This window comes from Pelmatolapia mariae, linkage group LG16_19 (genome assembly GCF_036321145.2).
Source record: "Pelmatolapia mariae isolate MD_Pm_ZW linkage group LG16_19, Pm_UMD_F_2, whole genome shotgun sequence".
In the NCBI taxonomy this organism is placed as follows: Eukaryota; Metazoa; Chordata; class Actinopteri; order Cichliformes; family Cichlidae; genus Pelmatolapia; species Pelmatolapia mariae.
In genome coordinates, this window is record NC_086241.1 from 10,158,978 (window position 1) to 10,186,538 (window position 27,561).

The 27,561-nt window shown below is 37.2% G+C and overlaps 1 protein-coding gene across 1 annotated transcript in view; it reads right to left on the reverse strand.

Moving 5' to 3' along the window:
• The window catches only part of thsd7ba (thrombospondin, type I, domain containing 7Ba), a 186,904-nt gene that overhangs the window by 146,443 nt on the left and 12,900 nt on the right, over positions 1 to 27,561 (reverse strand). The window contains exon 2 of the mRNA XM_063499852.1: positions 740 to 1,076. The gene's annotated coding sequence lies outside the window, so the exon portion shown is untranslated. The remainder of the gene's footprint in view (positions 1 to 739; positions 1,077 to 27,561) is intronic.

A 27,561-nucleotide genomic window follows, 5' to 3' on the forward strand; every position in this document is an offset into this window, starting at 1 on the left:
TAAACTCTCATCTATATCGCTGTGCCATTCTTTGTGTGTTGCATCCAGTGGATTCAGGTTAACACAGCTGCGAGTATTTTTTCCACGTTGCAGCGCATGTAATTGTTTTTGATTGGGTTTGGCAATATGAAAACAGAAATCCATCCCCATCCAAAGGAGCTGATTTTTGCAGATGTTTTCCTTGGCAGGAATGACCATGACAGCGTTGAAAGAATCACAAATGCACAACACATTTTTTTGTATTCCTTTGATCCGAGGCTTATTTTAGCAGTCGGTTTCTTCTGTTTCTGTATAGATTGGTATTTAAAGAGTATTGCACTACATTTGATTCTTTAATTCCTTTGACACCAGGAGTTTTATTCTATTCAGAACTGTAACAAAGACAGTGTCACTATTATGTTCGCTGAATGGATGGTGACAGCTTCATAATATAAAATGTGTTTGTCATTTCCAGAAGGTTTAGCTTCTTTTGAATTTTCATTGCAGCTGTAAAACAAAAGAGCACAGATATATAGCTCAAAATGAGTGGAATTCAGTCCAATTTTGATATTTCCATGGTATAAAACTTCTATATTCAATCCCTGCATTCAGTTTAAAGGGAATCGTGGGAGTCATCATCTTCACAGTTGAAAAAAATATTTTTTCCACCCTTAAAATAAAGAAAACGCACATTTGGATAACTAAATTCATAAACAGCTGCACTCTTAATTGGACACCATGCACATGATGTAAAATGTACCTGAGCAAGATGACTGCCAGTCATCCCTTTCGGTGATCTGGTAGGTACAGTAGCAGATGCTTTTTTAGTAGTCCCACCGAAAGCAGGAACAGGGCAGAGGAGGGTCCAAAGATGTTAAGTTTGACAGGGAGAGTAAATCACCTGCACCAGGCCTTCAACCTGAGGCATCATGCAGTGGCTTAATCCTGTGTGAATCAATGTGTTGTGGGCTGGGACTGTGTCACACCTCCAGCAGCAGTGACTGGTATTAACTCCCCGGTGCTGGCTCTGTCAAGCACCCACCCACTGATGTTCCTACTCCGGTTGGCACAAGTCAGCCCGAGCTACTGTAAGGAATCTGAGGAAGACAAAAACAGACAAGGAAAAAAGAGGCAATGATGTTCACATCTTTCAACTACAGTGCAAAAATCTGACGCCTCATGCAATGACATTTTATTATTTATGTTTCACATGATACACAGTTGATAGCTAGCGAGCTGCAAAAGGCAAGAAGTAATGAATAACAGTGTGAAAATGCAGGGAATCTCTACAGAGATGCATGACATGAATGCAACGTCCTTTTTTTAACACACGATCAGCAAATACTGGGCCAGAGGTAGGACTTCGCTGTGATTTATAATCCACTCATCTGTTCTCTCTTATTTACTCTACTCTTCATCTCAGTGCAAAGATCCCTGAGAAAGTTTCTGTGCATAAGAAAAAAGGATTATTATGTTTCCAGTTTTCAGACCTACTGCTGTTAAAAAGGCGAAGGGCAAGTTGTGCATCATAGCAGCAGGTGAGTTTGCTGTCTACAAATTTTGCATAAATCTGCAAGGCTTGCAGTGATTATTTGTCTGTCCCTCAGTCTCCAGGGGGCATGTAAGACAATGACAATTGAGGAGTTGAAGTTGCTTCCCATAATATTCAATGACAACCTGTCAACCCTCTAGCCAAGATCTTTCTGTGAGCTCACCCAGATGAAAATTGAGTCCTATTAACGCCTTCTGACTTTGTCTCAGTGCTTCCATGCTCTCTTATTGACCTTTCTGGTCATACTCCTGAAAACCACGGCTCATAATGACCTGATTTCCCAAGGCCTTTAAGTGCTTTGCCCTGCCATTCCATTGTGGCTCAAATGAGCTTGTCTCTGCAGCTGCACTCCTCCTCCTCCAGCGGGCAACTAACTTAATAAAAGCTAACAAATAGGGTGGAAGAAAGGTACTCCTGGTAGATGGAGAAAAATCAATTGCAAACATTTCAATTTCAAGTATGTACACACAGTTCATTCATTTTTTATTCAGTCTGTTGTTTATTAGAGTCAAGGTACATGTGCGACGTATCATTTTCTTACTGCTTGTGAATTTCTGCTTTGAGTTGATAATGAAATAAGTATTGTTGCGTGCTTTAAATCACAACAATAACCTTAAGATGGACAATATGGCATCTTCGTAGAATCCTGGGAGCTTTAAATCGACCACTTTTGTTTTTGCCAATGCGACTTAAGGGATGTCACTGCCAGTCTGTTAATCAGTGATTCCACCACTTTAATCCAGACTGAAAAATAACAATTAGTCTGCTCAAAGAGCTCCCACAAACTTGATGCAGAGTCCACAGGTGATTAATCTTGGTGACATCTTATCTAGCACCACAGTGGGGTGAAAATTTAGTGTTTCATTGAAATATCTCATCAACATTTTGACAGAATGGCATCTAATTTAATATACACATTTCCATCACACATGAATGAATTCTGATTACCTCATTTCACATTTAGCAATTACAAAGAGTAATTAAACTGGGTGATTAAAATAAATTAGTATCTGCTTTAGCTTAAATAAGTGTAGTAGTTCAAATTCTAGGTTATGTATTACCCTAAGCCACCACATCTATTTGACACTGGGTCAGTGCAGTCTCTTCAGCTTTCTCTGCTTAACATCTTCTACCTTTAAGTTAAGCTCAAAGGCAGAAGTGTTTGCCATCCTCTCTCCTGACAACAATTGCCTCCAACCTTAAACCTGCCTTATGCTTTTCACCTCCCTTCAGGAGCTTACCTCGCCTGGCTTGGCACTATACTCCAGTCCCACAGCTAAAAGCTCTCTTGACAAGGCAGAGTGTTTGCTCTGCAATGTGTGCGAGAGTGTTTGTTGAAATTATTGAGGTCTGTAAATGACATTAAGGTCGTCTAAAATGTCCATCCCCTGTACAGTATTCTGGTGGTTTTGTCGTTTGCAGAGGTTCACAAAAATTCAATAAAAAAGAGAATGGAAAAACAAAAGAAAGAAATTGTGTCCATAGTCTTTCATACCTTTCCCAAGTTATTCTCTCGGGTTAAAAAAACTGCTAATAAGTACTATTAATACTATACATGTACTATTAAAATAAAAACTGTAAACAAAATGAAATATGCTAATCCCCCCTCAGCTACCTGCCTCACTGCTGGAAGTCAAGACCTTGATATTTTGCCAATATAAACTTAGGACAGCTATATATAAAACAAAATAAATGTCTAATGTGTGCTCCAAAAACATCAGCTGATACACTGAACTTGGCCATTCCTTGTGTATTGCCATCTGCTAAATGATTTCTAGTTGCTGTTACATTTTAGAGTTAAGACTTTAATCCAAACATTGAATAAATTAAATTCTGCATCTCAAAAGAAGCTCTGCATTTAATGAACAGGCTTGGCAGCATCCACAGACCCAAGCTTTTCACCATATCATAAACCAGTTCCCAGCTCGGTACCTTGGCAGACAAACATCAGAGACAGCTGCACTGCAAAGTCACTAATCACCTCACTAAAACAGACAGTATATTATGCAATGCGTACATGAATTCAGTCCCAGACTGTTAAGATGTTGTATGTGGCAGTATCTGAAAGAGAGAGGTATCTCAATTCCGCCAGCACCTCAAACAGTCTGGCAGCCCAAGCAGCTGCTCCTGAAGCCAGGGTTGTGAACTCAATCAGCTGCATGTTTATCACTGTGGCACCAAACTTACTATGGCTCTTTTTCCCTGCCTCCGTGAGCTATAGATGCAGTGGTATGGCCAGTTAAGCCAGCCAACGGGGGTCACAGTACTGATAACAGGAGAAAAAATACATATATAAATAAGCCATGCCCATAAGTGTCACCAAATAAAGATGAGCTAAACAATACCACCTATCTAAATTCTGATCTATTCGTTGATTTTTTGGATCTTTTTTATCACAGTGTGTTGATTGTTTTTCTCAGTTTCTGTATGGTTATTAAAAAAATAACTTTGAGCTGGGCTGGAAATTCAGTCAATGCCTGCAAGATAAATGACAAAGTAAATGTGATCAGACAAAAATGCTCCATATGATATTTAAATATGCAGAAGCTGCAGAGAATCTCTTAATCAAATGAGTTATGTCACATGTAATAGGACATCAGACATACTCTCATACAGAGAGGAAATCTTTTTGCCAGTCTTGTTTTGTTTGGGGAAGTATTTTATGGGGATTTTTGGTGTTTGGTGAAGTCTATTTTTAAATTGAGCCATAATATGAAGATTTTAGTTCATCAATGTTTCCGTATTTTTGTATCTGATGAAAGGAACAATTAAACTAGGCAAAGCTGTAGCCCACAGCTGTCTGAACATACAAGCTCCTCTGCTATACTGATCAAAATCAAACCTCTGACAGAAAATAATAATTACTGTGCCTCTAATGTTCATCCAAAAAAATTGACAGAAATTCATTTGGAAGACTGTCTGATGTATTCTACTGCTGAAGGTAAAAGGACACCTTTGGGCATCAAAGAGGTTTTAGGCATGTAAAAGCTGTTAAATTTCACCGGTAGATATTCATGCACCTTTTAATTGTTCACAGATTTCCTTGTTCAAAGTGAATCAATGGCCTTTACAGAAAAATTTATTCCAATTGATGCAATGCCTAACACAAAGCCACAGAGCATTGTGTTGATAGCCAGATAATTCTCACAGAATATTTTCTTCACACCATAAATATTTCATCGCAGACATGAAAAAGGACCTCGAGAATGTCAAATTAGCACAACCAGAACAAAGCTGCAAAATAATGAGCTTTTTCCCTTTTACTGATCTGAACATTTTTGATAAGAATAAGATAAGTCTCCCTCAAAAACACTGTAAAGAGCTTAAGTTGCCTCACTGTACACTGTTAATTCCAGTAGCTTTCGTGGCTTACATACATTACTTACCTTTTTTTGGAAATGAAGAATATACTAGCTTGTATTGAGTTGCAGTTTACTCATTGTTGTGGAGCAATGTTAAACAAATTGAGTAACAACAAAGGAAACAATGACATTGTTTCATGGGGAGAAAGGAAACTGCATTAAACTGTGCTGAATCTGCCGAATAGATGGAGAAGAAGAAGAAGAGCAGTAAATTTGGGATTGCTTCGTTAACTTCGAATCTAAATTGTGTATTGTGGACAGATGTGGAGAGCTAGAAACCCAATGGCCTGTTTGAAGTTCACCACCTAAAGCGCATTCGTAGTGCATTGTAATGTAAATTCTCCACAGACGAGTCAAGAGATTATGATCATATCTGACAATTATTTTAAGTATAATTTGTATAGAAACATGACTGTTTCTATAAGAGCCTGACTTCACTCCATAGATTGTTCTCCCATTATTATATTGAACTTGCATGGCTGAAACTATTTCTGTGTTATTATATATTGTAAGTAAATTAGGATGTGGATGAAATGGCCCAATAACAACATCAAGTTAAGAGCCTAAATCCTGCAGATTGTGAGTATAAACTCATGTAAAACTTAAATTGCTATTTTAAATTGTTGAAAATTTACATTATTTTATGAGCGGTTTTGTTCGTTACTGCTGATTACAATAAACCTGCGAGTTTTCCTTTCTCCAGTCAGTAGCTGTTAGCTCAAACAAGACGGTGCTTTGATTGTTTTTGGAAGTTTTTTGTGCTATTGAATGTTTCATGATGTTATAATCCATTTGTTCATTGTTTAGTTCTGCAAGCCAGATTTCACAGACAAGTGCGCCATTGTACTGCAAGGCCTCCCTGTTCTACGTCGTGATGATCTTCATAACATCTACAACACTGATAAGTTTTTATAGTTGCATTTTAAAAGAGCGAACAGAGTTGCAGTGAAATTTGTTTGGAATTTGCAAGTTTTACCAAGAGCTAGATGAAGAAGTTAATACTAACTGTATAGGTGTGAGTACAGCATGAAGGTTTGTTTTTTATTTTAGTATCTTTGTGAAGCACTTCAGGGTTTTACTTTGGGGTTTCCGTGAGGATGACAGAAGGGGGACACCGCAGGGGAGAAGAAAAAAGAGGAAGCAAAAAATTACAGCTGACTTCATTCATATACAACGGTGATACCACCCTCAGTTACTGAACTCAAGTGGATGGACTGAGGTGACTGTTGCAGTGAATTGTTGCTATATAAATTTAATTTAATTGGGTAACAAATAAACATGTGAAAAAACTGATTTCTCAAGCTGTCGTTTCTTCACATGTTACTATGAACAGTTGTCTAATAATTGCATTTATTTGCTATGAAGCAGGCTTCTGAGAGTGAGGATGCCTGGGGTCTGTTGGAGGTGCAGCCTGTCACTGATGAAGCTGTGCTCATCTCTCCAAATCATTTTCACCTTGATCAAGGGTCTTTCTATGAGAGATATATTAATGGATGTTTTCAAGAAGCTGCCCCAAGTAGTTTGCCTCTTGTTTGGGATTTTAGTGCTTTTCGCTTGGACTAACCTAAAGACGCATCATTCAAAGACTGATGCTTGGAAGAGACTCCTACCAACACATGTTTTAAATTACAAGCTTTTAGAGTTTTAATGCAACTAATAAAATTGTCCACATGGCCTCCTGAAGTGGTTTTAAACCATTACATGTGAAACTACATCAGGTTTTGTGCACTTTTATGTGTAAATAAATTAAACCTGTTTTCTGCATTTCGCACCTCTCCTACAAATGATATTACCATAAAAAGTGTCACACATAACTTTCACACTGGACTACTGATACCTCCACTTGTGTAAATTACATTTTCAGATGAGCAGTGTCACTTGTTTTAGAAAGGAGAGAAATAAAATACGTGTCTGTCTTTATGCGTCTATTTTTGGAGAAAGGCTCATTTTTTTATGTTTCCTCTGTGGATTTCTGACGCACTTGAATAACACAAGTAACACTTGCTTCTTTTTTAAGTGAATAAGGCTGCATGAGATTTCTTGTCAAGGTTAATTTACACTTTACTGAGAGGGTATCGCTCATGCATGGTAACTATGATTTGGTTCATGTTACAGGTAGGTCATTCTCAATCAAATTAAAGGTGCTGACAGTATGTACAAAACAGAGCAAAAAAATGCATAAATAAATAAGGATTTGGTGCAGAAACAGAAACTCCAAAAGCCAATGTGTGAAGTGTCTGAAGCAGATCAGGGAAATATTCTACAAAAGGCAGCGATAGATGCTGAAGCTGAAAGAGGAAAAAAACGGTTCCTGGATAATCGGATTTGTTTTGTGCAGCTGTTCCACCTGGCCTCCCAGCCCCCACCGCCCCTTCATTAAAAAAGCTTATAATTATCTCAGCCGTGGCTGTAATCCTGGTCACTCCATCTCCCCTTTTCAATTGATAGGCACATCTCGTGGGACTAGGGTATGCAGGTGAGCGTGTCTGAGTCCCGACTGCTGAGGATCCGGAGGGGATTGTCGCACAGAAAGGGAGCCATCAGTGTGAGCAAGAGAAGTAGCGTGACGGCGTCAGGATTAATTTCGAGGAGGCCTGGTTGCTGAGGTTGGCTGATAACATGGGTCAGCAGCTGCAGAGACACCTGGACCCTGAAGCCACGAATGTTACCCTGGAAAATAACTGTTAATGTACTGAGAGCTGTGTGTATTTATCTGCGTGTGTCCAAGTGTGTGTTTGTGTGTGTCCAAGTGTATGTATGTGTGTGTAGTAGAGGTAGAGGAGGAGCTGATACCTGCCTAGCCTGCAGAAGATGTCCAGAGATGGTTGAAACCTGTAAAAAGTCAATTATACAGAGGGGAAAAACGTGGAGAAGAGGGGAACCATGGGTGAAATTAAAAGCCTGCTTCTTGTGATAAGTGGTGACGATGGGAAGTCTGTTCTTTTTTGTAAGTGGTAATCTGGGGTGGTGTAAAAAAATGTCAAAATGTTCCAGCGTGTTGAGGAAAGAAGAGGTTGCACGCTGTGTGAAAGAGGAAACCGAACATGTAGCATTCTAGTTTGACACAAGACTTGGTTTTCTTTGCAAAAATTAAATCAGTGTTAACAGTTAACAAAAAAAAAAAAACAGGCTTTGCTGGTTTTAGTGTCTATGAAAATATCAAACAATACTCTGTCCTATGCTCAATATATCCTGCAATCGGCCAATATCAGATGTAGAAGAAGGCTGCTCCACTGCAAGTGAACTTTGCTTTTAAATTCATACAAATTTTCTTTGAATTGGACATTTTCAGAGTCAAGATGCTGCAAAGATTTTTAAGATTCTGTCATAAAAAGTCATTCAGCACAAGCGAAAGGACAAATAGGTTACAAATGCTCAAAATTAGATCTATAAGACTACAAAAAATAGGAATTAGCATCAATACCTAAACAGAGCCTAAGACAAGGATTTAGCTCCTATATAAAGGGATAATTTTTGTATTTTGAGTCATCAAAAACATTATTATTATCTTCCCCCCTCTCAGATCTAAATGTCAGAACATTATGTTCACTTTGTTCACTGACCTTTCCAAACCCATCAACACTGACGACAGCGCTAATAACCCAGTCACACACCACTATGTTTTTTTCTTTCTCACACTGTGCTATTTACATATTTGAAACAATAAGATCATTTTTATGCAATGAATTATTGTGTTTATTAATGCCCGAAAGACATCATGTGCATCACTCCAAAACTGCAGGTGGGACTGAAACAAAGACGATGATTTCACACTTAATAAAAACACACATTATATGGGGTTTGCCATTTAGAAATGTTCAGAGCTAATTTCTCATGTTTTTTTAAAACATTAAAGCACCTGCCCAAGAGCACCGGCACAACATATTCAAATTTCCCTGCCATCAAACACAAGTAAATCTTCAACAACAGAAAGTGAGAAGGCGAGCGCAGTTCCACGCACGCAGACACAACCACTCAAACATTCACAGCTTTTGAAGTGTCCTCTATAAACTACTCAGTATAAGCTCCACTGCGTCAGAACTCAAAGTTCACATTTAGGGGTGTGAGGGGGAACAAGCTGGCATTTTGTGCTTTAAGGTGGCACCAGTACTGTGCCAAGAGATAAGGGCTCAGGACAATAGATAAAGACTGCTTGAGAGACAGCATGCTGAGCCTGTAGCTGTATGGATTATCAAAGCGCAGCCATGGATGGAAAAGAGGAGGGAAGAAGATGGGGAGGCTGGCCCAGTGTCTGTTACTGGGAATTATGGTTCCACACAGAAGAAAGGCACTCAAATGGCTGACTTCCTGTATTGATTGGCGGGTGTTCCAGGGATTAAACCTTAACCTTATATTGATCCAGTTTTCTTTGTGAGTCTGGATATAAGGGAAGAGCTCTGGTCATGAGACAGCTGCTGCATTTCCCCTCGCTGATTTCTTCATTTTAATTGCTACATAAAATTCAGCTTAAGCACCTACACATCTGATTTTTATCTACAGGCCAACAAATAAAAGATTCAAAGTAATACAGAAAAATCCTAGAAAGGAATAGATGTGTAAAATGTGGTGCCACATGCACAATGTCAGGTAGCTGAACAAAAGAAAGCTATTATTTTCAAATGTTTGACTCAGATCTGACAGGCAGCCATGTCCACTGGAAAAAAGCCAGTGCTATTAGCTCACCATTAGGATAACTGATGTCGCTCGCAAGTGTTAGTGCCACACAAGGCTGATCAGCATAGACTCGAGAGGCAATTTGTCACTCACTCCTTGGGTGTTTATGTTGGGTATAGCATGAAACGAAATAAGTGCCTACTTTGTTTTGGCAATAACAATGAAGCTCTTTGCTGAGTGGGAGGCTGTTCGATAGAGTTGTATTCACCCGCTGTAGACTTTCAAAGAATGCACAATAATCAGAGATGATTGTAATGGCTGCAAAGTGTACATTGAATAATTCAACTCTCCCTTGTACATGATTGGCTACTGTGCTCCCTAAGCACACTTTAGCGTTCGCTATAGCCGAATCTCATTTGCAAGAGTAAGTGGATTGTGATTGTGATCATGTTTTTGCAGTTGTTGCTTCAAGACTTTAAGTATTCTTAAAAATCAATAGACGTTACAATTTACGCATTTTAAAATATATTTTCACACACAAATGTTTGATTTGTTTATGTGTTTGTGATTAGTGTCAGGTATCTCATGCATCTATTCTATCTCGTTCTGGATTATGTTTATAAATAATTTTTTATGACTATATTGAAGAGCGCAGTGTACAATTTCAGAGATAACGTCAACGTGAAAGTGAAACAGAAAACCAGGCCAAACTTTGTTCCAGCACTTGAAAGCACAAAAAAATGCATACAACACAGATTGTGCATATCTGTGACTGTGAATGTATGCACACTCTATGACTTGTTGTAAAAATAACATTCGCATTCGCTGTTTCAACTGTTTTTTTAGGCGGTATCATATAAGGTAGCTAGATGCTGCTCATACTTTTAACAGTTTTTTATCATTCCGTCTGTGAAAACATAAGATTTTGTGTCTTTGTTAACACTGGGCATGTAGAAATAAAAGATCATGCTTAAATAAATCAATGTAATTGAAAAAAAAACTACTTTAAAAAGTGATTAAATCAATTTTAGAATTAGATTTGGTATTAGGACTTGTGGAATTCTAATACAACTGATACAGACAACCACAAAATGTAATTGACTAATTGGTCCACAAAATGTGCTGGAAAATTGCAGTCAAGCAAAAGTAAATTACCTTTGTAAAAATTTAATTATATAAAAGATAAAAGTAAAATATAACATAATACTACTTCTACTACTGTGTTGAAATATCAGTGTATCTTTTAATGCAACATCATTACATCATCCTGGATGAACTCCATCAAGCTTTTAAGTATAACCCAGCTATAAATCATGTTTTATATAGTTAAGTATTTTGCAGCAGTAGAAAATACAGTCCATGCATCCATCCATAAAAATGTTCTTCTTCACGATTGTAGCTGATTAACTAGACAACAAATAAGATGGCCACACTTATCATACCCTCACTTAAACCAAGAAAAGAAATAGTAATTAAAGCCAGATGAATTGAAGTCGCATAAACAATATAAACTTTCATGTCTGCAGCCACAAACACACTTATCAAACTGAACACAATTATTCATTTTTTTAAGTCAATGGTGCATACAAAAAAGCTTTAATAAAGCATTTATACTGCTATTAATTCTAGTACAAACTAATACAATTTCTTTTTTGTCACACTTTTCCAAAAAACATCCCACAATTAACTACTCATAGAGAAAAACAGTTTAAACTATGGATACACAAGCTTTGTAAAGGAACCATATGTTTCTTCAGTCTTATCATTCTCAAGTGTGCGCAGAGGCTACAGGAAGTCATCTGGCTTGGTTAGCAAAAGTCTTAGATATGCATGCTGAGCTAAAGAAAGTGCCCAAAGGCAAATGTGCACATGCTTTTTTTGGTGTATGAAGGAGTTGCGCAACTTTGAAGGCAGCATTCAGTTTATGACCAACATAGAGCTGTGGCCTCCTGCAGTTTCTCTGCCGCTGCAGCTGCAGAGCAACTCCAGCCTTTTGTTCCATTCTAACAGTTTTTCCCAGACTGTATTTTTACAATATGCCAAATGTGAGCTGTAATGTAGAAAAATACAGTCTTTCAGGAATAATGACATTTCTAGAAACACTCAAAATAATATTGCACAAAAGACAACACTCTTTTTATAATATGATTTACATTTATGTATATTAATAACTCTTAGCTTTGTCAGAACACGGTGTACCCACAAACTACATCTGCTCTGTAACTGACCTCATCGACTGTTACCATGACACTGTTTTGATATTGTCATTAGCAAAATAATTTAAGGCTAAAAACACAGTGATCTAATTAAGTCTGACACTCAGCAAGCATGATAAAGTCTGACTGATTTTTCCACAGCTGTTATGTTTACTCCATGATCTGATGAAGAAGCGCTGCAAGAAGTGACAGAAGATGGAATCTCCAAATGGCCTCGTGCAGTTCTCATTTGTACTTTCCCACAGCTGAGGCTCTTTACATTTTCATTTTTTATTAAGAAATTAACAGTTATAAAGGGTTTTTTTGGTTTCTTTCTTAAATTGAGCTCAGCTTGGGCTTATTTGGCATGTGAGGCGTATGTGTTCCAAATTACTCAAATCACAACCAAGTGGGACATTATCATCTAGTTCCCTCCCTATTTAAAAATGTACACCCTCACTACATGTTTTAAAAGTTAAATAAAAAACAGCAAAAACATGCTTGAATGGCATCAGGCACTAATTAGCATGTCCATGACGCTATTGCATTATACTTGCATTTTGCCTAGTGTCAGCTGGTGTCAGCCTTTTACGTGTGTTCGCCTGTTTTACTCTCTGTGCTCATATATTTTCCAAGCAGTCCCGTATAGCTGTTCTCATTTTTCCTTATGGAGGTGTCTGTTTTTGGAAAACAGATGATGTTTCCAGTCTAATATATTTCTCGCCCATCAGATCCAGTCAGTTTCCAACCAGTTGGTCACTGTTAGAAAAACTATTTTTTTCCCTAACCTGATATTGTTTGACAAAATCAGTTCGCAAATAATTAAAAATGTTGTGTTGTGATTTTGAGTATATTTGAATATACAATGATGACTAAAGAGAAAGGTCATTCACAGTTCAGCTGAATGTGCTGCTACCAGTCAAAAAGCAAAGTAGGAGCAGAGAAGAGTGCCAGCAGCTGGAGTTTCGTGGGGTTTTGCAATCTTTTACAGAAAGCATGGTTAAGGTTGATCCAGGAAGCCACTGGGGGTATGTAAAGTTACTAAACCTAGTACTAAAGCTTCAGACTTGGCAATGATGAGAAGAACTTGTGAGCAAATATGACCAAGCTTTCTTGCAGAGGTAGAGAGGGGAAAGGTTTGAGCGCAGAGTGAGAAGAAACGGACTGCCATGATTTTGCAGAGGTAGCGGCCTATATAATGCAACATCCAGCTATTTTAATATGAACAGTTTTGCCTCTCCCAATCTTCGAAAAATATAGTGAAATAAGTCAATGTACAGACCAGAGCTAGAAGCGCAGTGTTGCGTCTTATCTTTTCAGAAAGATTCATGACCAAAAAAAAAAAAAAAACTAATAAAAAAAAAATATGGATAGAGCTCAAAAGTGGCTTTCTGTATTCCAGACCTCTTCATCTTGTACTAGTCACAATGTGCAAAGCACTTGGTTTGACAGGCAGCTGTCAGCCTTTTATTCTGTGTGTAAAACTGGGTAAGGGATAAGGAATTTCTGTAATTCAATTCAAAAGTGCTTTGACACAGAGAAATGATGGCTTAGGTCTAGCTTAGGGAAAATGACAGTGAATAAAACTGCTAAACCTAGCAGGTTGTTGAGCCAAGCATACAATAAGGAGGCCTTACATCAGCACTAGTGTGCATTTTAAGGGCAGAAAAGAACAAGTGACATCTTCATAAATGGTGCCATGCTGAACTCAGGGTATTGTGATATTGCAAAGTAAGATCTGTGCAATCACAGTCTTGAAAGTGTTGGTATAAAACATTATTTTAAAGATGCATATTAAATTAGATTATTTTTTAACTAGAAAAAATGTCAAATGTTGAAAGTATACAACATAACCACATAGCTGAAAGCTGTACAATACTTTATTACTATCCTCAATGCATGGCTTAATGTTTTGGTTATCTGGAAGCAGCTGCAACGAGTATATATATACACACACACACACACACACACACACACACACACATACACATACGTATATATACTACTCTGGGAAAATCAAAAGAAACTCCACTCAACCTGATCAGGATTAGGATTTAGGAAGTGGTACACCAATTCTACTCTAAGGAAGGCCAGTTGTTTTTTTCCCTCCATTTTTTTTACTTCATGTTACAAAAATAACACATTGTGTTTGCTGTAGAGATTTGTACAAAGTAAATAAGACACACAAAGAAAGGATTCCTTTAGTTAATCTGTTGAGTGAGAGCATAAAGGACAGAAACAGAATACTAAGCAAAATAAAGCATTTTCAGTGTAACAACAAGCGAAAATGACACATCAGTACAGCATTGCTTTGATACTATACCAGAAGAATGAAAATACCCAAGTTGTTTTATAAAGACCATTTTATTATGATTGGCAATGCAACTTCAAAATGACCTTTACTTTTTCATTTCATTTAATGAATACGTCTGCAATGGTTTAACAAGATGTTAAGATGCAAGAAGGATGGAAGCTTGTATATGTTTGTGCTTGCATTCATTATCTGATGAAAGAATTTAATAAGTCAAAATGCGTTAATAAGAGCGTGACCTTTGTAAAAGATATTATGAATTGCTAAGTTGCATCATCTTTAAATTCGCCGAATTTCTTGCCAAATAATGGAAATACATTCCTCTACAAAGGGCCAAGCATGTTGCACCACTTTACTGAACAACCCAGAGGAGTTCAAACTGATTTGTAGTTGGCTTCTGCCGTGGAATTGCATGTACATGTAATTACTGTGAATATCCCTACACTATCCAGCTATGAAATGGATAGATATTGTTGACAAAATGTAAAAGCAGATGCGTAAATTGTACAGGAATGGAGAGTTTAATACACAAAAGGAAGATCATTTAGCTGAGCTTTCTTTTCCAACTTGTTATTACAGCCTTGTGGATTTGTTTAATATGATAGAATGTGCCAAAAATAATTAAAAAAGTTAATCAGGTTTAGTCAAAACCTTTCAGATGTGTCATTATTATTTTAAGCATTAAACAATGTGCAGTTACATATCTCTTGACCACATCCACTATCTGATTACTTTAGGGAAAAGTAGATATTTCTACCCTCTAGCCTTATAACTTTTGGCAACAGAGAAATGTTTTCAACATGACCTCAAATCAGAAAGAGGAGAAACAGAAAGATTTTTAGCTGACGAAATGTAACATTTCTTGGTCTCAGTCAGGAAGATTCAACTTGAGCTAGAGACATAAGGTCAATCAGAAACACAGCTTATAGTTTTCTTCAGTTGCCATACATTTTTAAACTAGGTCATGATCAAGCATCTAAGAATCTCACTTAGGAAGCAGGCTAAAAGAAAAAAAAAAGGATTAAAATATTCCCACGTCAGACTTAAAAATGACGACCTCGAGTTCCAGCAGCACAGCGGAATATGGGACTCATCCATACCCATAAACACACCAAATCTACATCTCCAGTTCAACTTAAACCAGGATGCCCCACAACGTGACAAATCCTGGTTTGCAATACAATCAAGATTTCGTAGGATCTTTCATCAAAGCAACTATTGTTGTAAGGAGAAGCTCAGAATGTCAGCGGCACAATACAGAATCAGTTTCAAGTAGCCAAACAATGCCTGCAATAACTGCACTGTGTTCAATAGGATTGTGGTTCTGTGATTCATAAAACTGCCTCTCTGATCTCCTGCCAGTGATCCATGAAATCTTTTTTGAATCCTCAAACATAAATAGAGCTCGGAGGATAATTCATGGTGCTCTGAGGTGTGAGCACTGAGATGAATGGCTATGCTATTGCTGGAGCAAACTGTCTTCTGAGATTGGACACCCAACATAAAGATCAAGCAAATCAAGGTGAGTATACGCAAAGATTTATATAAATATATAACAGTAATTAACAGGTGACTAAAAATATAATGTGACTCAGATATCTTGAGGTAGTATTGTGTTAAAGAGTTCTACAAGAACTGCAAGAAAACCAGACTAAGAGGAGAGAAAACAAAGAAATGTTAAATTGCAGACCAAATTGTTCCGCATTTAAATCAAATCTGCTTGCAGAACAAAAGGTTATCACAGCAAAAAGAAAATCCTGTCCACTATATTCTTTTCATTGAGTATTATTAAGTTAACATGCTTAAGGTAAATCTGCTTTGCAAAGAAAAAAATGCAATTTTAGTATTACTTATGCATCAAGATAACAGTTGACTCACATGTCTGGTTGACGGAGGTGTAACACAGGAGGGGAGTTAAAAAGTTTCTTGGTATACTGTATATATGATCAGACAGGGGCTGTGCATCAGCAGAGCGCTCTGTCTGACCTTCCCTGCTGTTGAGCCCATTACGCTTCAATTAACGACAGCAGCCTGCTGCGACCAGCAGGAACAGCTGCTCAGCCCACATGGCGGTAATTCAATGAGAGTCACAGACAGGGGGACATAAAACTTGATCTACCAATCAGACACGCCAATGCACAAGAGGATACAAATTTACTCTGCTGTATTGGGCCTTGAGACGGGGGGAGCGAGAAGGATGACCTGGACACTATGAGCCTCTCACTCGTCGGAAATAATGCTGATCTTCGGCATATGTGTAATTCAATTTCACATGCATCAGAAATTTGATTAGTGATATGCTTTCGGTTAATGGATATTCAAAGTTCATGTTGACCGCAGAGATTCTTTTCAATTATATTTTTTATAATAGTTTTAATGGCCAGTTATGGTTTTGTCTTTTTAATGGGCTGCCTGCTCCAGTCTCTACTTTTAGTCACACAAAAAAAGGGTTACCAAAATTCAGAAATGTTCTAATTCAACATCCAATGGCTCAGACGCACACAATACAACTTCATGGAAATAAAGGGAAGAGACAGCATGTTGATAGAATAATGGGAGATTCCATTCAATAATACGTGTTTATTTTTTAAAATAATTGATCAAAAACCACTTGTTTCATAATGGACCGACAGAAATTATTTTCGTGCAATTATTGTCTTCTTTTTAATGGACGTGCTGTGTGCAACGAGACACAGGACAAACAGAAACCTTGCTGTTGTCTATTCCATACAAGGCTCTAGAACTAGTACAAGACAATGAAGCAATCTGCAGGTGTGCAATGAAAACATAAATGGTGGAAAGCGTTCTTGGAAGCATCCCAAGCTATATCATACTTCATATTTCTATCTTGTGTTAAATATATATGCACACTCAAACACCGATTTTTCAGAGAGGAACTTTGTTTCGTAACTTCTTTTTGTATAATACCAAAATCATAGCGTAACATGAACACTTAACAGTGAAAACAAGCATAGGACAAAATGCGTAAAACGTTTTCCGAAACAATAACAGCTATAAAAACAACTTGACAACCAAAGAAATTGAAAAGAAAAGGAAAAAATGTTCCTGCTAAAGATAAATATTTCTTAACTCTAAGTTAATTTTTGTAAATGCTCTCTGATGTATTGGCATTCAGGATATAAAGAAAATAAACTATTTACCCTTTTTCAAACAGAAAAAGTTTACTTTTTTTAAATCAAAAATTTTTTTTGCATTTATCCAAAACTCAGGGTTAGAGTTCATGACTTGGGTTGTTGGTCATCAATGGTGATGTCTTAGACCTCGGAAAGTTAAAATACATGTACAAGCGCCTTAACAATGATCACAAGAGGCTTGGATTTATCACCCCTAGGCTTTCCACACCACAATCTTAAAGCACAAAAAGTCACCTTGAAACTTTAAGCTTATGATGCAAAGCAACACCAAATCCTGACAATGCAATTAACATGAAAAATGTGAAACAATGTGTTTGTGTAGACAAGGCTTTCCAACGTCCCCTAACAATGCCCACACCTTATCTGTAACTTCACCAGGCATCGTGGAGAGTGTAATTACACCAGGACCCTCCAGCCTGGGACAGTGCTGTTGGCCTGATTGGATCTCACCTTGGCTTGACCTCTTCATCCCAGGGTGACTGAACCAACTCTCTACATCTTGACGAAGAACAATGCATTAGTTAATCAACTGATAAAACCTCTAGATAAAAGTGTCTGGATCCCATTAGCTCTGGAAATAACTCTCCACTCTCTGCTGGCAGTTTTACTATTGCTGAGGATGTAGTGTAGCATAGAGCCTGTATCTTTCACGAGGGGTGGGACTCTTAATGAGCAACTTCTTTTGGATGCAGAGTCAGCAGAACTTGTTCAGTGGACAGACAGATGCAGATATCAAACTTTAGATTTGCAAATCTTGTCTGTGTTGCTCACAGCTGTCTGGTCAACTAAGAAAAACATTTTTGTTTCTGAATATACATTTTAAACGCAAAATGGCAACTGCGAAAATCTCTAAATTCCTTTATTAAGTTAAATTCCTTTCATTTTCCTAGACTGACGTCTGCCACGGGATCCAATTTTACCCAACCATATCTAAGTAATTTATTATAGTTTTAATGCATATAAATTAGTCACATACCAGCTGTAACAAAAGAAAAGCATATAATGAATACATAGAATAGCTCGTAATTTACAAAATTATTTGGATTAATTGCCCAAGTGCATCCTATTAAATATCCAATATATATTTGCAGTTTTCTTCCTATTAAAATATTTAATGTTAATATAGGAGCGTTTCAGTCTACTCTGAAGAACTCTTGCTAATTTGTAGTGTCATAAAATTAAATATATGCAGTTAGTAACCAACTGGTTACTTTATAGCCTAGCGGAGGGGGTGTATAAATGATTCCAACTCTCTAAGCAGGTGTTATGAAGGCAGATCTAGCCTTGCTGGAATATATTGCAGCCCACGCCTTCAGGAGAGAGGCCATCTTCAGAGACCAACATAACAAATTTTGAAGTGTAACAAATGGCTTGTCAGAAATTCCTGATTGCCAAGAGAAGTTTTGCAGCATCTGCACAACTCCTTGGAACAACATTCAAGTCTTCAGACAGACCACGCTAACCCAATAGCTTTTTTCCAGAGGGAAAGTGCAGATCTTGTAGTATTCCCTGAACTATTCAATTCCAAAGGTTTTAAAATCATCATCAGGACATTGTCCAAGCATATTTAATTTCCTTGTGATGAACAACATTAAGAGGGAATTCCATGACATTGCTCGAGTGCCAGAAATTATTGGAGAAATGTACTGCACCCATGTGTGTGTGCTCCATCTGCCTACTTGATAAAATATATGAATACATTTTCTAAAGCACTTATCCACCTTAGGTTCATGGGCGATCTGGCCTGGAGCCAAGCTGTCATAAAACAGTGTACAGCCTGCACAGGTCAACCCCGTCTATCACGGGGCTAACACAAACAGACTGACAAGCAAACGCTCACATCTTTACCTACGGCCAATTTAGAATCACAGATGAATCCAACAATCGTGTCTTTGGACTGATGGACAGGCCACAGCACACAGAGAGAACCTACAATGGTTTTGAGAAGGTGGAAACCAAACACAGAAGGTCTTTTGCAGTATGTAATTTACTAATTCTAAACACTGGATTCTCTTTGTCATATTTTTATCTGATAAACCTGGCCTGACCCGATTTGCTAAACTCATAACTACTCGAGAGATTCTGCTACAAACACTTCCTTGCATCATAACGCAGCACACGTTAGGCAGCTCAAGGGTCATTGGAGGTGTTTGGACGCAGCTGGGGTTACTTTACAGCCCTGAAAAGGTGTGCATGATCATTCTGGCATGCTGTGTCCTTCACAACATTGCAATAGCACATGACATTCCTTTACCACCTGGAACACAGCAGCAACTAGTCTGCTAGCTACATGACACACAACCAATGATGGAACTGGAGGGGCTGCAATCCAGGCTCACCATGACTTCAGTGTCTTTGAACTGAACTGATAGTCAGCTGACTGCCTAATGTTAAAATGACATTTTTGATGAAATCCTGTATTATATATACATATATATAAATACTTCACTGCAGCTGGTTGTAGACAACCTAGCAGGTCAATAAGTGGGCATGTCGATCACATTATTGCATGTCTTGGAAAGTGGAATATATGGATAGTGGCCACTCTATCCCAGTATCACACTGGCCTACAGTTTAAAATAGCTGGGAAAAAGTTTGTTTGCATCGCCTTTTTTTTCTTCAACAAAATATAAATGTTACACCGATTGCACTGTGTTTAAGAAATTACATGTTGTTGAAAATCCTTGCTGGAAGTGATTCCTTTCCACCTCATGTCAGGCCACTCTCCTACATATAAATGTTTTTATCTTCTGGTCCATTATTCTGTTTCTCTGTTTTGGCTTTTTGTTGTTGTTTGTTTTATTTCAATCTAAATTCTTTTTTTCCTTTAATTTTTTACCTAAGCTCCAGTTCAGTCTCGGAAGACAAATAATGATGACTGATGACTTACATTCACCGCATCAATTATTGCAGCACTTTAGAGAAGTGTGCCTTGCAGCATCCACCTCAGTCATGGTTTTCTCCAATTTTACTGCTTACTCCATACACCTCAAGACAACCATATTTTTCTATTTAGAGAAATAGCCTATTCCTGCTGTCTGCAAATAGCACGCTGTTTTGTTTTGTTTTTTGTCTTCCAAAGAAGGATTCTGTATTGAATTGTAATTATTATGAATCACTAACATATGCTAAGAACACAATTAGGCCTTGAACATGTTTTAAAATGTTAGATTAAAAAAAACAAAACATGTATTTAACACATGCAATATATTCCAGCAAGGCTAGACAAATTGGCAATTGTCCAATTGTAAATTTGAATGCATTCTCATTTTCTGCTCATTTCTTTGGCCTCATTCGTTAATATGTGTACACATATGGTATTAAAGATCGAGGCCCATTTTCATTTGAAATAAAAGTAGTTAATACATGTCTGTGGTTTGTGTAACTGCTAAAGAAATAAGGAAAGGTCAGTGTGGTCTATGAAGCTTTTTACAACATAACAGTATGTGACTAATCTGTCTTATAGGAGCTGACAGTACAGAGACAGGAACATCTCTATATCGTCTAATCTTGTAATCTACTCAGACCTTCAGTTGCAGAGCGTTAAGACAGCTTTTTCACAACTGTCACATTTGAATAAACAAATCTAAAACAGGAAATGGAGTCTTGGATCAACACTCAGTAACCAACTGCTGCACTGAATAATGCATTCCTCATAACAACAATGTGCCATAGAGACATATGAGACAGAGTAGAGGAGGGCAGTGCCTGCTGTGAGTTAGATGGTAATTGAAATTTTGACAAGTAACATTCCTCTCAATATCCCAGGAACATTTCTGAAATACACACACTGTAAATTGTTTACAAACAACAACCATAATTAGTGCCTTGCAGTTGTATGCCTCTGACAACCAGTGAAGTTATAGACTGCACGGGCTCTCCAGACTCACAGGATATATAACCATAGTGAAGATTACGATTTAATTGGCATGCACCACATTTCTTTAGTTGTGTTTTTGTATTTTAATCATCAAAATCATCTAATGAGTTCATCTTTCAGTCTCTCAGGCCCCTCCCACTGTCTCCAAGGAAGTTTTCAATAATTGCCTTACAAGGGAGGGTCAGCTGATGCAGCTCTCCTTAGTCTTCAAGGCTACAAAAACGGACCCAGATGAACTATTTAGGCTCTTTCTTCCATTCTGGCATCGAACCTTTTGATGTTAATGTTGCGTTGGGTTTTTTCAATAAATGTTTTATGTAAGGAAACCTGTTGTATGGACTGACAGCCCCAAAACACGCCTGTCAGAGGCACAAAGTCATAATGCCATGTACTAGTTTAGAATATTAACTGTTACACGCATGCATTTAAATGAGGCTAATCACTAGACATTAGACTATCAGAGTAGATAAAGACGTATAAAATAGAAGTATAAAATAAAACTAAATTAAAGCAAAATAGCTATCAATTTTATCCACCAAGTCTACGATAAGAACAATACAATTTACAGTTTTCCTTATCTCCAGCAGGATGCTATATAAAAACTTACCTTCTGTCTCCAGCATAGCACCGATGGCAATACGAGATCAGCAGACCTCATGCTGCAACCAGAAACCAAGACGAAACAATGCATTCTTAACCGTGGCTGCATTTAATCTGAAATGGCTACAAACATTTTTTGTCAAAGTGGCAAACAATAAATTCAGAGGTGCAAAAGTTGAATTTTCCCCCACTGTTCCATCATAATTAATCGTTTTAGAGCAGACTTTAAAAAAGTGGCCTGTCTGAATTAATATATTGGTTCATTATTGTGGCCCAGATTCCATCGCCTGGTACCGTGTAAACACTTTTGTTTTCCTCCATATTTTTTTACAAAACAAATTAGAAGATTTTTCTTGATGCTCTTAGTTAGAGTTTCATTTCATTAACATTTCATATTCTGCATTGCACGGGAATATAGTACTGACTAAAAAAAATATGCAGCTTTTGTGCACCAAGCAAAGCAACAAAAAATAAAAGATTAGTAAAAAAAAATCGGTGCGTGATGTTATGGAAATGACAGTGCTGAATAAACATGCAATTAAACCGAGAGCAGCTGACATTCATTAAGCATGAGCCTCTCTGAGAATAACTCTGTGATATACGCCTGGATTAGCCTGGATTAGTTGTTTACCACTTTGTGAGTGACGTCTTTGAGATGCTTTTTTGGGAAGGAAATACTAAAAGGGAACAAAATTATTTATTTAATAAGGCCTAAACTGTTTGAAGTTTTCCTTGACTGATCTAAGCAGATGCCTGCTGTCCAATTCACTGACCCAATCTAAATAGTAAGTTAACCTTTCAGTTTGCATTGAGTTTACTAAATACTACACCTCTTAAACATGCATATATAGAATACATTTGCAGCTATGTGCAGTTAATGCTTAGAAAAGTTTATCAATGACATGCTGTGCAAAAAATGGCACCTATAGTTTTTAATATTGTAGTTGGGATGAAACAAAGACGATACAGCGACACTATAATTGCAGCATATTTAAATATGGTACTTTGATAGGAACCCCTCAGGACTATATTACACATTGATAACAATTACAGGAAAATTTAACCCCCCACACTAGAGGTCTAATTGATGCTCTATCAACTCTGGGGTGGAAGACACAGCATGACATATGGATTCACAGTGTGAGTGCTCTATCGCCTTTGTTGGGTGAGGCACTTATCTGGTTGTGCTTCCCAGATAAGGGAGGAGGGAGCAAGGGAAGGCTGAAAGTAGGACTTTATTGAACATTCTGTCTCTGTGGAAAACCCTGGGCAGGTTCACTTTGTGAAAGCAGAGACCTCACAGTGGCCACCAAATCCAATCAAATGTTTCGAGGGCTGACAGGCCCAATCTGTCTAAGGCTGGTTTTTGCTCACCTTCAGTTTTGGAGATAAGCTCCAGGTGGAAGATATTCACAGATGCAGAAGCCAAACAATGCTGGTGAAAAATTACAAGGCAAGGCAGAAGATAAAACTAAATGTTTCTCGTACTTTTCCAATATTATTCTCTTTATTAATCAGTTGTAAGAATTTGAACAATTCCATTAGTCCACCAAGGGGAAAAAAAAGTTATATTCAGAAGCTGTTTTGCAACCATTATGGTAAGAAGATTATCTTTCTCATATGCTGCATGATTTTTTGCAGTTCATATTTCACTGTATTGTGAAAGGAAATGGACTGAATAAAGTAAAGTTGTGCATGTGCATGCATGTGTAACTGCACTCTTTTAAAAACTACAATAAGAGGTCAAGTAATTGACCAAAAGTCTTCATTTGTAAAAAAAAAAAAAAAAAAAAAAAAAAGAGAAAAAAAATATAAGACTGCAGGTGACTTATTTTAATCAGTGTGCAGTGAAGTTAATCTCTTAACAATTAACACCCTAATGATTATTTTTAACAGGGGAGTTAATGCGTAATCATAACAATATAATCTCATTATTTAATCAGTTTATCACACCATGCTTTCTGACTGTCAATTTGTGGTGAGTGATTGGAATTTAAAGCCAGTAATTATTACAACCTTCTTGCTTTTCTAGTCATTTCTAAGCTGTAGCAACGCAGAAGAACGGATACATTCCGCTTTTATGCCGAGGTTGTAAATGATACAACTAATTACAAGTAATAAATGACCGTGATGGCAGAGTTTATTCGTGAGATTAAATGCTGATGCTCCATCTGCCAGTTAAAGAAAACATGACGTAAAAACAATGGGCACACTAATGTAGATTCACATACCATCTGTGGCTTCAACATGACCACCTGAATTTTCCCCAACATTCCCAGCACAGTGATCAAATCAGCCTATACTCTCAGACAGTGTCACAAAGAACTCTAACGATTTCTTGCTATGCCCCTTCCTTTCTAATGCTGCAATTTCAAAAAGAGGACTTGAAAGAGCTTAAACACAGTAATTCTCTCTGTGTAATAAAATGCAAGGAACTGACTTATCTTATGTAACCTTTTTTTATCAATGGTGAGCCAAGCTTTCATTTCCACACAGAGTGAAGGTCTCTGAAATACAAAAAATGAAATGAATTTCATGTCAAATAACATGTGATAAGAGGTGTGACGCAATCGTTAGTACTCTCACTTCACAGCAAGACTGATCCTGATTCAAACCTCATGGGCCTTTCTGTGTTGAGTTTGCAAGTTCTCCCTGTGCCTGCGTAGGTTTCCTCTGAGTACTCCAGCTTCTTCCCATAGTTGAAAGAAATGCTTGCTAGGTTACCTGATGATTCTAAATAGACTTTGTATGATCGTCTCTTTATGTTAACCCTAGGTGTACCCTGTCTCTTGCCTTATGTAGAGCTCCAGCTTCTTGTGAAGTTGGATAAGCTGATAAGATAAGAAAGCTGATGGATTATAAATTCACATTTTAATTTTTTTTATTTTCGACTTAATAATGCACAGTTTTATATGTAAAATGTCAAATAGATGGTAAGTAAAGGCAGACTGTAAGCTGGCTGCAGGGGTTGCTGCATCTTGTTTTTGGAGTTGACAACTTGGAACTGGCACTCTGGATTAAGCCGTGACTCTGTCAAGTAGTATGCTAATGTGAACATATCTTATTTTTATAGAATCATGAATAAATCAACTAGAACTGCCATGTGGCACTTGTATGCCAACCAGTGTACCTTTGGTTTTCCATCAGCATCATTTGGCACTTTGGACAGTCTCCAAAGTGACTGTTACGGGGATTTTTTAGATTCTAGATTTTATTTTAGATTTCCCAATAGGCCACAACTGTGATGACATCATCTGTGAATATATGGTTTGCTTTAGAAACAACACCTTGAAGTCCAGTGTGAGCCACTGACCAAAAAGCTGCAAGTGTTGTCAACAGCAGCAATAAAGAAATGCATTTTTCCTTCTATTTAGGTTGTGCCCACTGGAATCTTATTCAGCTGTTATTATTTCCTCTAAATAATTATTCAACTGTAGCGCCAGCAATGTGCTGATAACCCTTTACATATTTTTCTTGACACGACAGAATAGACAAACTTGTATTATATTTTATATAATGTTAGTAAACTATGTATATCTTTGTGAGAGCTATTACAATGACACGTTTTAATTGCCATGATTAAAGTTGATGCAGATGATGTTTCCAAGAAAGAACAAACATGTGGTTTCTTAATAAGTTCACGCTCAGTGTTTGTATCCAAGAAACCAGAATTTTTATACATATATACCTACAAGGATATCTACTTCATATTTGATTGTGAATTACTGGGTTTGTTAACACACACAACATATATCACGTATATATTTTTGATCTTTTCCAGTGTCATAGCTAAAAATGGCAGATGTGGTTATTGTTAACGAGAGCAAAGAGCAGTTATATCTTATAGAACATGCAGTGTGACCATGACTTGGAGGAGGCATTACTCATCAAGGTTACCAGCCTTATGTTGAAGAGCCCTCGTGGGCTTGATAAGAATACAGAGTGCGTGATCTTAGCATTTGTAAAACTAATTTTGCTGTTGCAAAATACATTCCAAAGTATTTCACAGGCAGCAAAAATTAAAAAGCTAATGTACAAAGTTAATGTACAACCTCCCTTTAAAAACAAGCAATTTAACATTGTAACCTTTATATGCATATATTAGATCGTTAAAAGCCCAATTGATTAATTAATTCAACAATGACTAAAAAAAAATACCAGTTTTTAGTAATAATTCTATCTAAATAATGCAGAGCAATGTAATAATTGAAAGATTAAAATTAGGTTTCGCTTTCCAGATTGGCCTCACGGTGCGAGAGGTGCCTCATGGGTAGACAGTCCTACAGCTGAGTCACAAGTTTTGCTCGAAGCAGGATTTTACTTGGCATTAAAGCATTTTAAGAAAAAAGATTAAGATTAAGTTATAATACAGGAGAAGTTAGTTGTTTAGCCATTCATGGATCATGAGAGTATTAACATTATGGCAGATGTTAATACTCTGAGCAATGCTCAGTGGTCAAAATGCATCCGATTATCTCTCCGAATGCAGGTAAAGACTAGGATGAGTTGTCAGCAAGTGCATCACTACTGATTTCTTTTTCGCTCTGACTCTTTACATGGTTGTTACTAAGTTATGTGGCTAAACTAATGGTCTTTTTCCCTGAGAATTTAATCCTATAATGCCCTTGATATATGATACATGAGTTTACATGAGTTGATATTTGAAACATGAGTTTCTGAGACCTCTATCTCATCAGCATGATCAATACTTGCTATAATTTCAAAATGTTATGGACAAAACTCTTTTTTTTGTCTCAAATTAACATTGTTGTTAACAAAAAAGTTGCCAAAAACACCCAATGTATCAAATGCAATACAAAAAATATAATAAATGTATAATAAAAATATATCGTACACAACAAAATACAGCAAAAAAAGAAAAAAAAGAAAAAAAGTGTATTTTGTTATAAGGGTTAAAAAACATCTCAGTTCCAAAAAAATCAGATTTTTTTGATGGGTTGGGTCTTACAGGGTTAAGAGTCCAAGACAGTATTTTCTTGAGTTTGTTGTGATACTAGAGCTGTCACAACACAGACAACTGCACCGACACTGCTCTAATGAAGACACTTATGCATGTCAAGGCAATGTATGGAGACCTGCCATTGGGAAAACAATGTTAAGCAAGGGAGAACAAAAGACCAGTGTAGAAGCCTCCAGTCCTCTGTAGAACACCTTTCTCAGCTAAAACTCTTTTCAGTGGCACTAAGCAATTCACATGTTGCCACACCATCAAACATTACAGCTTCTGCACCCTAACATGCTATTACAACCTGCTTCTTCATTTAGGGGGTGTGAGGCATATAGCTTGTTTATAAATAACAAAAGATATAATTTATGAACAAGAAAAGAATGCACCCGAAAAGGCTGGGTTGCAAATTATACAATTTATAATATATGGCCTCATATGCCTTATTTAAGATAATAAACAAGAATGATCCAGACATATTATCCAGACATATTTAATATCTCATTTTTAAATGTCTTTTTCAATCCATTTCAGAATAACATCAATAGGCAAATGAAAAACTATGAAAAAAATAACAATTTATGAGCACGAGAAAGGGTTTGCTCCAGGAAAGTAAAAGCTATTTGAGAAGAAAATCCATAGGGCGGCACATTTGAAACGTTAAGGGGTCTAATCCTTGCGCCGTTGTATTATTTACTGAGGATGACATATTGCAGATAGATGACAGAATGGCGTAGCTCTTTTTTTAAAATTTAAAATGTTGCATCTCTTTCATAAAGGCAATTCATTGCTAAACATTCATCAACACAACAAAGGGTCCCGCACGTGGACCGTTGATGAATAGTCCAGCTCTTAAAAATCTAAATTGCCTTTGATTAAACAAAATTACTGTAGGCAATTATACAGCAGCATGATATGAATTGAGGACATTTTTTATTATTTTGTGA